This window comes from Daphnia pulex, chromosome 8, assembly GCF_021134715.1.
Source record: "Daphnia pulex isolate KAP4 chromosome 8, ASM2113471v1".
NCBI classification, from domain to species: domain Eukaryota; kingdom Metazoa; phylum Arthropoda; class Branchiopoda; order Diplostraca; family Daphniidae; genus Daphnia; species Daphnia pulex.
Genome location: NC_060024.1, coordinates 2,813,926 through 2,827,492, shown reverse-complemented (window position 1 = coordinate 2,827,492; position 13,567 = coordinate 2,813,926). Strand labels below are relative to the sequence as shown.

General features: G+C 36.9%; 1 long non-coding RNA gene across 1 annotated transcript; it reads right to left on the bottom strand.

Annotated features, from left to right (window-relative positions):
- Positions 1-611: 611 nt before the first annotated feature.
- On the bottom strand, positions 612-2,633 carry LOC124200382. Its single transcript, XR_006877291.1, has 2 exons — positions 2,510-2,633; positions 612-658 (listed from the first exon to the last, which is right to left on the bottom strand). It is a non-coding gene; the product is annotated as an uncharacterized LOC124200382 (long non-coding RNA).
- Positions 2,634-13,567: the final 10,934 nt, after the last annotated feature.

Here is a 13,567-nt window from a genome sequence, read left to right as displayed (position 1 = left end):
GGGCTATTGAAGTGGTAAGTCTACCAACCCGATCAGCGATCATATACTGAGTTTGACTCGTCAGTCAGTGGGCTACGTGTCATCTGCCAGACGTAAAATTGCATTATACTATTCCTCTCTTCTGACTCAATATCCCGTCTAAAAACTACCAGGGGAGAGTTGGCATAGCTTGCGCAATTTCTCTTTTCTGGGTCACGGTTTTCTTTTTCCCCAATATTAAAAACCCACGATGGTCTTAAAATTAAGGAGAAAAAATTAGCTTATGTTGGCCATTGGTAATCTTATGGACCAACATATGACTAGTGGAAACATAACATTTAATATTATAATGAAATATGAAAAATATGATGATTTCAATTTTTATAGCTTTGATTAAACAGAAAGAAAAGTCTTGATACTGAACTCTGAAACATAAATAATATTTAGCCTGTTTATTAAAAAGAATTCAAATCATATCATGAAATAAGAAAAAAAGAAACGTACATTAGCTGTCAGGTGGTCTGGATTCTGGTCTGTCTATTTTCCAGTTACCTTCATGACACGTCTACGATGAGGGAAATTACACTTGACATTGATGGGCTGATGGAAATTTAAACAGTGCACTTGTTTTGCTCAAATACTTTTGACGTAGCCTAGCCATGGGTTCTGAGTTGAATACCTAGAGCGAAAAAAAATTACTTTTGGGTAGGGGAGAGCGGGGTCACGCTGGACACGTACCAGGTTGGACAAGCTCAATAACTTGACGTGGAGATGAGGAAAAAAAATAGTGTGAAATGAAGAATTTCATAACAACTACAGAGTATAAGTTTAAGTAAAGTCCTGCCAATAGTTTTTGAGTTATAGCAATAATAAAAGAATTACGGTCTAATTTTATGTTTGTCATTGCCATAGTTTTTTGTATCACTAAACAACCTCTACGGTTAAAACAATTTTTATTGTTGAATCACCCTACTAACACAGCGATGTACCATGGATATGACTGCAGCGTACTCCCAAGGATAAGGGAGGTACAAACAGCATATCTATGGAATGCTTTATGTTTATCCTTATTTCCCCTTCCCCGCACGTACCATTTGTATGTCCCTTGAATATACCGGTTTGTGTATACACAGCATCCTTAAATAACATCCATCTTTGGATATGATTACTGTTAGAAAATAAAAGATAAAAGTATCACCCTAGATTTGAACTACTGACCTTTAGTTCCGTAGCTCATCTCTCTGACCACTTGACCAACTGTTTATATAATTTAAGAACAAATGTTTGGTAGTAATGGAAATTGAGATATTTTTTAGCTTTTTCGTCCACTGTGTACCTAATATGGTTATACTGTGATGCACATTCTGTGTATGTACCAAATGGTATCACAACAAAATCATACCCCCGGGTATATAACTTTGACGTACAATCAGTATTTTAATGAAATATACGCTGGTGGATCTACGATGAATATTCTTTATTTGATCCCATCCTAGATCCGAATAAATTTATACCTACGCTATACTACCGCCCCCCAATTGTGACCTGGATCTATTCATCCCATATTTACCTACATTTTACATGAAGTGGATGGGCCGTGTTAGTAGGGCAAATACTTTATTCATTCTGTTTTCATGTTGTGTAAAAATTTTATTGTTACGGTTAATTTTTTAAGAATAATAATGATTTAGAAAAATGTCTTTGCTGCGGGTAATACTAGACATCTTTTTTGGGGTAATATCGGACAGTAAGAGCAGTAGCCAGTAGGCTATAAAATTTTTCAAATTTTTTTTTGTAAACACACAAAATAATTGCAATCTTTACTTTTATTTGTGATTCAATACTTCATACTTTGTAAGCCCCTCCTCTTTTTTTTATATTTTCAGCGCTGCGTTGTCCATTCCACCCCCCCCCCCCCCCAAGCATTAAATACCAAATTTTGATAACATATTATCATTATTATTTTTTCACATATTATATTACTTTAATGACCAAAGTAACTATAGGGCTCTTTCGGATCTGTTTTATTTAGCCGATTTATCTGGCAACGCAGCATGGTGCCGTCTCTTGGTAGGACGAGAACGGGGAGAAGAGGGAGAATGGGAGGAATGGGAGGGAGGAGGGCGTCCTCCCATTCTCCCTCTTCTCCCCGTTCTCGCCCTACCAAGAGACGGCGCCATGCTGCGTTGCCAGATAAATCGGCTAAATAAAACAGATCCGAAAGAGCCCTATAGAGAATTTTATTTTTGCAAAAGCATTAAAGTTATAACCATGTCTTTAATTCCCCCCTTCTCTCTGTCCAGTTTTCCCCCATGAAATTTTTTTTCCCATTTTTTTTTCAAAGCTTGATTTCAGCTAAAATAATGATCTGATCATTATGGGACATAGATTTCGGGGCGTTTGACAGTAGCGTTTATTTGTTTTCAAAAATTAGGAATAGTTTCAGAGATATTGGGAAAATAATTTTTTTGTCCTGAATGACCCCGCCCTCCCCTACTAGATGAATACAGTGGAAAATAAATTAAGTTACCTTACAAGGCTTTTGGAACCTCTAATTGAGTGTTAGAAGACAGACTATCACTAATATGAAGCACATGAACATTAAAGTTTTGACATTTTTTGGAAAAACTGAAACTTTTTATGCAGTTTTCAACATCTAATAACCACAGGGATTAAAATAAGTTAAGTTTTCAGATAAATGCCTAAATATTTTGAAAACTAAAATAGAAACACAATTACACCCAAAACGAAAGAACAAACACAATAACCGGGACTTTGTAATGGCCACATGCCCTACGATGCCGGGCCAACTTGCCTCAAAAATATGTGTATTTTTTCAAATTATGTTTTCAATTACTTCTACCATGGTGAAAAAGTATGGTGGGGGAACTTATGGTTGGAAAAGGCTATCTCGACTGAAGCCAGTTTCCGGACAGGAGGAGGAGCTGAGTGCCAATGGCAAGCCAATTGCAGGGCTGGTCACCTATTCTTGGTTCAATTCTTTGGCATGTGTCATTGGTTCAATTCTCCCAATTGTCCACCAGGCAGCGCTGATCATAGGTGACCACTGGCTTCAACCGAGATAGCCTTTTCCAACCATAAGTTCTCCCACCATACTTTTACACCATGCTTCTACAATAGGGCTGTTCGACATATTTTTTTTAATTTGTTGCCATCGCGGCAACGCAGCATTTGAGTCAAGATGATTTCTGCTACAATTGTCCGCCCGTTCAAGTGAATATTCTCTTATATGCTAATGGTCGATTGGTGAAGAAATGGACTGGTTGAAATAGCTCGGCCAAACAGCCCTAAGAAATAGGCCCTCTTTTAAACATTTTAAATTCCTATTTCTCCATCAAAGTGGACCTACATCTTCCTTTTATTTCTAAGTTACATTAGACACTCTAAAATCAATTTCCATGAGAGAGAAGGCATAACATTAGGGGAGACCGGGGCTACGTTGGACACTTTTTTTGTTTACGCCGCCAATTTTTAAAATATAAGAATTAAGAAAAAATAAAAATAAAGGAGTGATTCCCATGCATTTCTCTACATTAGTCTATTTTTTAATTTTTTTTTTTTTAAACTATTCAATAGTTTTTTTTTATTAAATGTCAAGAGGAAAAAATGAAGAAAAAAAATTGTCGTATGGTTAAACGGAACAGAGCCAGGAGAAAAACGGAACACTATTTTTCTCTGAAACTGATGGATTAAATTTATTAAAAGACGCACTAATGAAAAGTAAATTCATTTCTCTTTCAGAAGTATTGTCATTTTATTTATTCTATTGAGTATAAGTAGAGATACAATCAAAAAAGTAAAGATGTCTTTTCTTCGATTTTTTTTTGTCGTTTACCTGGCAATAGATTGCTGTGCCATTTAACCCGGACCCAAACAACATCAAATTAACTAAATTATCAAATTCTTGGAAACATTTTTATAAAATTAAAATGCTATCTTAAACTAGAAAGAAAACCCTATCAAACAGCTATCTGGGTTCTATAAAAATATTTATAGAAGTATAAAAAAACTAAACGTCAAAATTTCTTTTCCGATTCCTATTTTTTTTTTCATAAAAATCGCAAAATTAATCAGAAAATTAAGGAAAAAAAGTTTATAGGATAAATAAAACATCATTTAAAATACGCTGTATTTATTTCAGAATTTTTAAACAAATTGTACATATCAAAACTGCCCTGTAAATTTTAGCCCCGTGTCCCACATACCCCCGGTCTCCCCTACATGGTGCTTCCGTCACCATTTATATACTTTGCCGTAGCTCAAAACCATGATTAGTGAAATTCACACATTGTCGTCTCGTTATTCAATATGTTAGTTTTTTTTAATATATTCCTCTTGGTCTTAACTATAAAGTGCATTTGTTCAAATGTCATTTTCGCTTCACAACTATCGTAAACTAAAAAAAAAATGAAAAAATATCCGTGCTTGTTTGCCCTTTTTTTCTCCCCTTGCTCGATCCCCCCCCTTCAGTGGCTCAGCCTTGAACGCAGCTCCCCTCTCAGTGGCTTAGCCTTGAACGCGTCTCCCCCTCTACCGATGCCAATGTCAGTGCTCGTTCGAAGTAGGAAATGAAACATATTTGATGAAAAAACTCTTACGGATTTATTTCAAACATTTCCATAAATAATATCATGTTTTTTAAAGCACGAAACGAAAATTACTTTTAATATTTTACTTTTGCGGGGATAATGTGCTGCCCAAGCCGGCCAGAAATGTGGTCGAGGGGGGGGGGCTGCACCGACCCATCGGAGAGGGGCCAGTGAAGGGGGGGGGGGGTTACCTGGGCCATACCATACGCACCCATATTTTCCCTTTAAATTACATGTCAAGGGGTGGTCTAATGGGCAGCAACCTAAATGCTTATGCTAAGGTTCGAAACTCGGTTAAATATAAATTAAAAATTAAAATCATTAACTTTCGACATTATTAAACGTCATTTTGAATTATTCAAACATTTCTAGTTTAGCAGACGAACGTCATTAATAGCGTGGCCATCGCCAGATTTAACCCTGGTAGCACACTTACATCCATCTTCTATCATATAGATGTCTTAATGTCTAAATCAAATCTGATCTATCTGCAACCTAAATTGGATATCACATGGATACTCAATTTACTACGGCCTTATGCTATCTTCGTATAGATGTCCTATAGATCTACGTTTCTCATACGATCACGGACATCCATTTGTGTCTAGAAATTAGACGCTTAACAGACAGACTTAACATGACGTCTGTGAGATGTCCAAATTATCTGTCCACAGGATAGATGAGGAAGACAAGGACTTTACATTTTCATAATTTTAACTGCTAGTATTAATTTAAAGCCGTTGAACCAAAAACAGTTAAAAAGTAATATAGAGTGGTGTAGTGGGTAGAGCACTGGAGTACCACTCCAAAGAACGTGGTTTCGCGCCCATCGAGAAACGTTTCTTTTTTTCTTTTTGCTTAAATTTAAGTCTTTTGAAGACGGCTGTAAGCCGTACCCATTTGGATGTCTTACAGCGCGACATTAGTATAGACATAGGCAATCCTATGGACGTCGGGTTAAGACATCTCACTCGGCTGCAAAAGATGGGCGACGTACATCCTATAGATAGAGGTGTGCCTGCCTGACATCATTCAGGCCCAATTTTTACGACGTTCAGGCCCAATAAAAATAGGCCTGAAAGACGCGGGCTTGAATGACTGGGAATGAACGTTCTACACCCTTTTAATTAACCTAAGCTTAAACGACGATTGCATAATAAGTTTAATTCTTTAAAAAATCTTTTGGAATCCCAAAAAGCAGTTTTACAAAGCTACCGAAAAGTAGCTAAGTTTTCGGTACGTCCCTACCGAAAAACCAGTGTCCTGTCAAATAAACCTTTCGAATAAAATTTCGAATAGAATAACGAAAAAAATCGTATTTGCATTCGTTATTCGTCAAATAAAAATGTTCTTTATTCGTATTCGTTATTTGTATTCGTTGTAGCTAACAATTTTATGATTTGGAATACAATTTTGAATAATTTTTGAAATTTCTTTGTAGAAAGTTTGCTGTTTAACGCCATCTAGCGGCCGATTTTGGAAATCCCTGGCCCCGGCTTGTGAATCTAAACAGCCGGGAGAAGAAAGTTCCATTGCATTTTCAAAATCGGCCGCTAGATGGCGTGGCAAAATGAAGTGGGATCTTTGATTCTGAAAAATTAGTTTTTATTCGAAATTTGATTCGAAATTTGATTCGTTATTCGTTATTCGTTATTCGCAATTATTCGTTATTCCCGAATAAAAACCCCTTTTTATTCGTTATTCGTATTCGTTTGTACACCTTATTCGTATTCGATTACAAAACGAATAACATTTTTCCATATTCGACAGTACACTGCGAAAAACAAAATTTGTTTGGTTCGTCTCTACCGAAAAGCAATTTTACGTTAGGCCTACATCTCAGTATCGAAATTATTGAAATCATTTACTGGTGTGATTTTAAACCATTTTTACGAAAAACGGTAGCATGTATACCATTTTCCGATATCACTTTAAAATGAAAAAAACGTTGTTTTTTTAACAGTGCACTTTCCCTTTTATATTAATTATTTTCTTCAATATTCCCTTAGGGGAGAGTTGCACTAGTTGACGCTTTTTTAGATTTTGATCCCCCACTTCTTTATTTCTCAATATTTTTTATCCTCGCTGGGCTTAAAAAAAGAGGAAAAAATTAGCTATCAAAAGCGTATTTTTAGTTTATGACAAATTGCTTTGTTTAAAACCAAAAGCGCTTTGAAAATGAAGAAGGGTTGGTCGAGTCGCGGGGCAACATGCTCATGTACGCGGGGTAGAGTGGCCCATTTTATTCTTACGGGCTAAAAGAACACCTGGCAATGGCGTCATCATCATCAACTAAATTCTCCGAAAAATTTTCCCTCCTATCTCTAACCCAGCAATACAATTTGCCCCAAGAAAAGTTGTCTTTGTTATTATTGCGTTTTCAAGCAAAAATTTGGTCATTAATGCGCATTAGTAAATACTAAATACCATGATAGGTAATTTTTAAAATGCAATCCCTGGGTCGCAAGAGGACGAAAAACGATGGGTGCAAATTTACACACTACCTCAATTGCCCCGTTCTCCCCTATACTGCTAACACTCATTGCTTTCTAATAATTGCTGAATTGAAGGTTGAAAACATTTGATGACATTGATTCCCAAGTTAATCGAAGTTCATACAGCAATTAATAGACGCCAGGCATCCTTCGTTATCTCATTATTCAGTTAGTTTCATCGTGTAATATTTTCTTTCTGTAGAATATAACAAGGAAACAACTATGACACCTTTGTTCAACTTCATTTTTATTCCCAATCTTGATTCAATAAATCATTCAACATCGTTCATTATGGCACCAGGTTGTCCAATGCTATATTGGGACGATCGCCGATACCCTTGCTTGAACTTTATTATCTCAGTATCGCTTGACCTCCAATTTGTATGCTATCATTTCTGCCTTCCAAGAACTTTATATATTTTTGTTACAAGAAGAATATCAATTCCCTTGGTGGAAATAAACTTAGCTGACCTCGTTGGATTCCTATAAATAGGATGTTTCTTTCCAATCGCTTGCAGTAGCATTCGAAGACGTTGAGGTGACCATTTGCATTTAAATAGGGTCGTCCAAAAATAAGGGATTTTGTTTTAATACATGTAGGTATACTCAGTTTTCTACGCTGATTCGCGTAGTATTTTTTATATATTTAAAAAATGCACATGAGTGTGTGAAATTCCAATTTTAAAATGAAATAAGCCCCTCCCAACGGATCATTTTTTGTGGGTGGTGCTTAATTTTCGCCTTTTTCAGACGACGCTCAAGAAAAATTAGAAAGTTTGCGAAAGTTTGGTAGGCATCCCGTCCTTTTTATCCCCCCCCCCGGGCCTACTAAGGGGAAATATCCCCCATGTCGATTTTGCTAAAATCGGAAATGGTGGAGGGTCCGTTTTCGTGTTCGCTCCGCCTTGTGACGTCATGGTTGCTTGTCTGTGATTGTTGGCCCCCTCTTTTACTCCACCTTTATGGGCATTCTCCACTCAGAGTAGCCTATTACTTGGACACCCCCTAATAGATGGAGTAAAAAGAGGGGATTAAAAATCATATACAAGCAAGTGATTACGTGTGACTTGGCGGGGCTTACTGATGCAGGCGAGATAGAAAGCCGTGGGGCCGTGATTACAGTAGGTTATGAATTGAACAGCAAAAACCTTGGTGCCATTCCACTCAATCTCAACCATATCTCGCCTTCAACCATTGTTGACTAGTTGCGATCGTGCGAAAGAACTGCATCCGACCGATTCTAACCCCCTATCGGTTGAAATCAGTAGACATTAGTCGAACCTTTCAGCTGGGAGACTGGGAGAGGAACAAGTCTCTCGCTTGGTGACAGCGATCAGCAGTGATAAACCAGATATCGATGATAAACCGAAAAAATTGTAAATAGACTCGTTTTTTTTTCATGAAAGGTCAACCAAACAGACTACTTTCAAAGGGAAAGATTAAAGGACTGACTCTAAGTCTTCCACTATTAGAGTCACCCTAAATAAAAATATGCTCAAATTTAAATCGACTTTTAAATGTTTATTTTTTTTAAATAAAAAATTTGCGAAAATCTACCGGCTTCAGAGAATCTCCTTAGAAAGATATTAAATTAATAAATTAAATTTTAATTAAGCAGATTTTTCATACACTTACCCAACTGTAACATTTTACTTCGCTTCTACAGTAAAAAAATTGTGATGTAATATGCACTATGTTTATAGAAGCATTTCATATATTTATGAAATGTAAGAAAACTTCTAAGTTTGATTAAATAATTAAGTTTTTTAATACAGTCAACAAAATTTCTTTAGGAAATTGCTTTGAATTTGCGTTGCCAAGTGTCAAATATCATTTTCTCGTCCAGCTGATTTTAGAATAAATCTTATGAAGAGTATTGAACTGAATTATTATTAAGCTTAAGGTTATTGGTATTCTTTCGGATGAGAAAATATTTTATGTAAGAACAGGATTATTAAACAGAGCTCATTTTCAGTTAAACAGTAATTAGTAATAGTATAGTTCAGAAAAAAAAAGTTTTATTTATTTTATTTAACTTACTTTAATATTTTCTCACGTGTCTTTTTTCGGGAGCCTTTTGGTATTATGGGGCCCTTTAGATAAAATTGTCTTAGAAATACAATTTAGCATGAGTATTTTGAGTAAAGACGCTAATAGGACTCAATACTAACACTAATGTAAAGGTCGACACAACTGAATCATTGTGTTACCGATACGAAGAAACTTAAATACTATGAGGCGACTATACTCATATAATGTCACATTAAAAGTGTCTCAGACCAATACGGGAATATTTAGGGTAATCGATGTATTATAGCAGACAGATAATGCACACGGTGGAATAATATTAATTAAATAATCAGACGAGAAATGGGCGAGACAATAACACTTATACAGAGAGAATGAATGTGTAATAGCAGGCCTGAGCTTGTCGAGAAAGGGCAACTTTCGTGGACACAGTTGAAAAGGTAGACTTCGTTCAAATGAGAAACACTGATCACAAGGAAATAACCAAATAATACAATTAATACAATATCGAAAGAGAGATTACGACTGTAGCACAATTTTAGTATGAATGCAGCGTGTGTATGAGTGAATGCACTGAATGCCGTCCAGACTAACATTTAAATTCACCAGTTGCGGCTTTTTACACACATCGCATAGGCATAAAGAGAAAAGATACGACACAAAAATGTTTATACATAGAGAGAATATAGCATAGGGAGACTAGAACAGACACTTTTTTACAGACATGTTTTAGAAGTAGAATTAATGTTTTGTGCATGCATGCTGGCTATGTATTAGATTTTCCGTCTCAGACGGATAGATGCACGTCTAAGTTGGTCTGACAAATAGCCTTCCAATTCGTGTTTAGACAGGAGCACTAGGGAAACGGGAGAAATGAGTTGATTGTTAGAAAAAACGAAGAAATAAGATTATATCTTAATATAGTGTAATAAAATATAAAAGAGTAGGACTAAAGTTAATATCATAAAAAGGGAAAAGGAGGACGACTCGGTGGCAGATTCAAATGGGAGCATCCTCTTCTGGTATGGAGATGGAATATAAGAGCAGTGACATCTAGTAGTTGAAGCCTGAGATTGTCTTGTAGAGTGAAAGGGAAAGTAACAGGAAAACGGGAGTCAGCCAAATGTTTTGTTACATAGCTCCCGGCCCCATGAGATTACTTCACGGAATCTAAAGAGGAAAAGGGATCGTATATAGAATGATTCTGATCATCATCGAAATAGAAAGATCCTCTGAAATGGTCGAATTTCGAGGCCGTCAAATCGGCTATTATATCCATTGCGCTGGACTGCGAGTCAGCATACGCAGAATTTGCGCGGTGCTGATATTCTAAGTGTAATAAAAGTAAGTTGCAAATAATGAGAGGAAGGCGAAATGAAGGAGGAAAAAATGGAAACATATTTTATCATAAAGAAAGGTAAATGTATAATTAACACTATATCGAAGACGGCTGATGGTGGTTTCTTTTCCCCAAAAAATAGTTGTCCCATTTCAGAGAAGAAAAATAGCGAGGAAAGAATGTAAGTGCCATCCATAAGAAATTGAACGGCTTCCAGTTGGTGATGCTTCCAGCGATATTTGGTCCGAATATGGACAACAACGATCGATTAGGTAAATTTTCGAAAATAATTACAGATCATGTCCAGCTCCATCGTAAATTCCTCCGTCGTCTTCCAAGAAGGTGAGCAACGATTTCGCTGTAGTTTAGAATTTGAAAACTTGCGAATTATCGGCGTTGTCGTCGACGTCGTAACTGGGCACGACCATGATCGAAAGTTATCGAAAACGGGACATGTTTCTGCTTTAATGAAACGTGAGCTTGAGAGCAGTGTCTGCTGTATTTGTTCAAACTGACTTGGCCTACACAAAACGAACACGATGTGATTTTTGTGGCACCTGTGAAGACAAAGTGACATGCAAAAAGTAATAATCACCCGCACACAAACTCGCACACAAACTGAAACACGGTTTGTACCGTATCACAAAGAGATAACATAGGTTAGCATTCAGATTATTTACACTGATTTTTGAAGGGAACGTATACAGTATCCTTTAAAAAATCCAAACGGCGATTTTCTTTTTTCAAATAGCCAGGTATCCATATTGCGGGGAACTGGGATTGCCTTTTAGACCGAATATTTTTTTTTATTTTTTTTTTTTTGGGGGGGGGGTAAGGAACAAAGCGAAAGGTGGCAAGAAAAAAAATGAGTAATTAGCCATTGGTCATGTCTTCCACCTCTCCCCCCCCCCCCCCCACAAAAAAAAGAAGCATGAATGAAATCAGACAGGCAGTCTATAATTTTCATGGCGTGAAAAATTGAATTAACCTACTACAGCTCATTGCCGATTATTGGACAAGTGGCTTAAGGCGATTCCTTTGAAATTTTCTGCTTTGTGATGCAAGATAATTGTCAGCTTTTTGGTTTTCTCGTCACTTGTCCAAAAATTGACAGTGAGCCTAAGGCTATTCAAGACAGCTTGTCGGGTTTCATTCATATTTTTTATTTCGGAGGGGGGGGGGATTCTTTCTTCCCAGCTTTCGCTTCGTTTCTCATCCCCCCCCCCCCCTTCATTCGGGCTAAGGGCAAAACACAGTTCCCCACAATATGGATAGGTGGCTGTTTGAAAAAATATCGTTGTTCGTATTTTTTTGAAGGGTACTGTACCAGAGGTGTTCTATAACACAATTTCACGCGATATTAGAACCAGTAACTATGGATGTCCGTCCCGTCTTATAGTTTTATTGAGAATTATAAGATATGAAATGATGATGAGTAGCATACAATGTAAACAATGGATGAATGCCTTGAATGGTGCCAAGGAACAAGAGCAATTAGTAGCTACATGATGACAGAAGAGGGAAATAATAAACTTTTGGTACACTTGAATAGTTCAAGTGAACTTATCGGGCAAGAACTTTACACATTCACACAAATCTGGCTACGAAACCAAACCTATGAGAGAGAGAAAGAGGTAAAATGTACATATTAGAAATATGGAGATATACGTATAAAACAACTGTAGTTACCACGGTCGAGAAAAATCCGTGAATCAATAATTTCAAATAGATAAATAAGCATGGACAATTCAATACAGGCGGCTGATAAGAAACAAAGATTAGGCTCAGGGAAACACAGTATTTTACAACGGGACTAACCTGATAAAGCGAAACAATGAGAAATCCAAAACGAGTCGCAATGGCGACAAAGAGAGACAAAAAAAAGAGATCATTCACTCAATTCAGGAACAAAATTAGTAAATAAATTGAGCACTAGTTGTACATAGCGAATATTTTCGCAAAGGCTGCTGGCGTCGCCAAAACATCCATTTGGCAGAGAGACGAGGTGCGGTGACCGAGATCGCTCTGGAGCTTCTAAAATCAAAACTATACACTCCAGGCTACATGTTGCCCTTATTGCTTGAAGTTCGATATCACATACATGATCACATATCATCTGTTCATTGAGCTCCGAGATCAAGCCTTGAACAAAAAGATGGCCAAAAATTAGTCACATTATTTGAGTAAACTTGACGGACCACACATCAATTTACGAGGTAATTTATTTATACCAATAAAGCGGATCATTCTTGATGGAACACTTAAAAATAGAAAACACCGCTGGCGAAATAAGCGGTCCACAAAAATTCATATAAAATTGTCGATTGACGATTATGAAGATTTAATAAATGAGCAATAGAAGATTAAGTTTAATCTATATAAATTAAATTTTTCATTTATCTAACATAATTCTAAAATTAAATAGTACCCCTAAAATCTGTTTTTTCCCTATACCTCCCTAACAATCTCGACCGGATTGCTTAGCTGCGCCAACTACAATCCTGTAAACGACGACACTTCAGGGATAGGGGAATCCGAGAGGAGTGCTCTTACACTTAAACTTCTATACCATGGTGCATGGTCTCATGGACTCGACGCCAACCTCGGACCTTTTCATCGTAGGCGATTAATTACGAGGGTAGACTAGACACTAGAGTCTCCTTTTTCCCTATTCATTTTTCCATACAAACTAGAGCCCCCATCGCCCAAAAGGGCGAACTTTTAAGTTTTACCAAAACATGGACTACTCTATTATAAGGACTGGACTCTTGTCCTTTCTTGCCGTGTTAATGCCTGTCGGGTTGGCTTTTTTACAGCAAAATAAGGAAAAAATTCAAATAAATAGAGTTTTTAAAGGCGAGTTCAGCTTTGTTGAAATTTTTTATAAAAACTTAGGGAAAAAAAAGATATTAAGGTTTGATTTTTAGGAGAAGGGGAAGTTCGGCGACTTGACTCACGCGGCCGACACTGGCTACCCGACACTGGCTACCCCCGATTTGCTACCCCTGGAACACGGTACTTACAGAATAAGTACTCCCCTGGCCTTGTGTGTTGTGGCCGGCTGATTATTCACATTATCAACCAAGTAAGTTAGAATAAAATTTTTCATTTGGAAT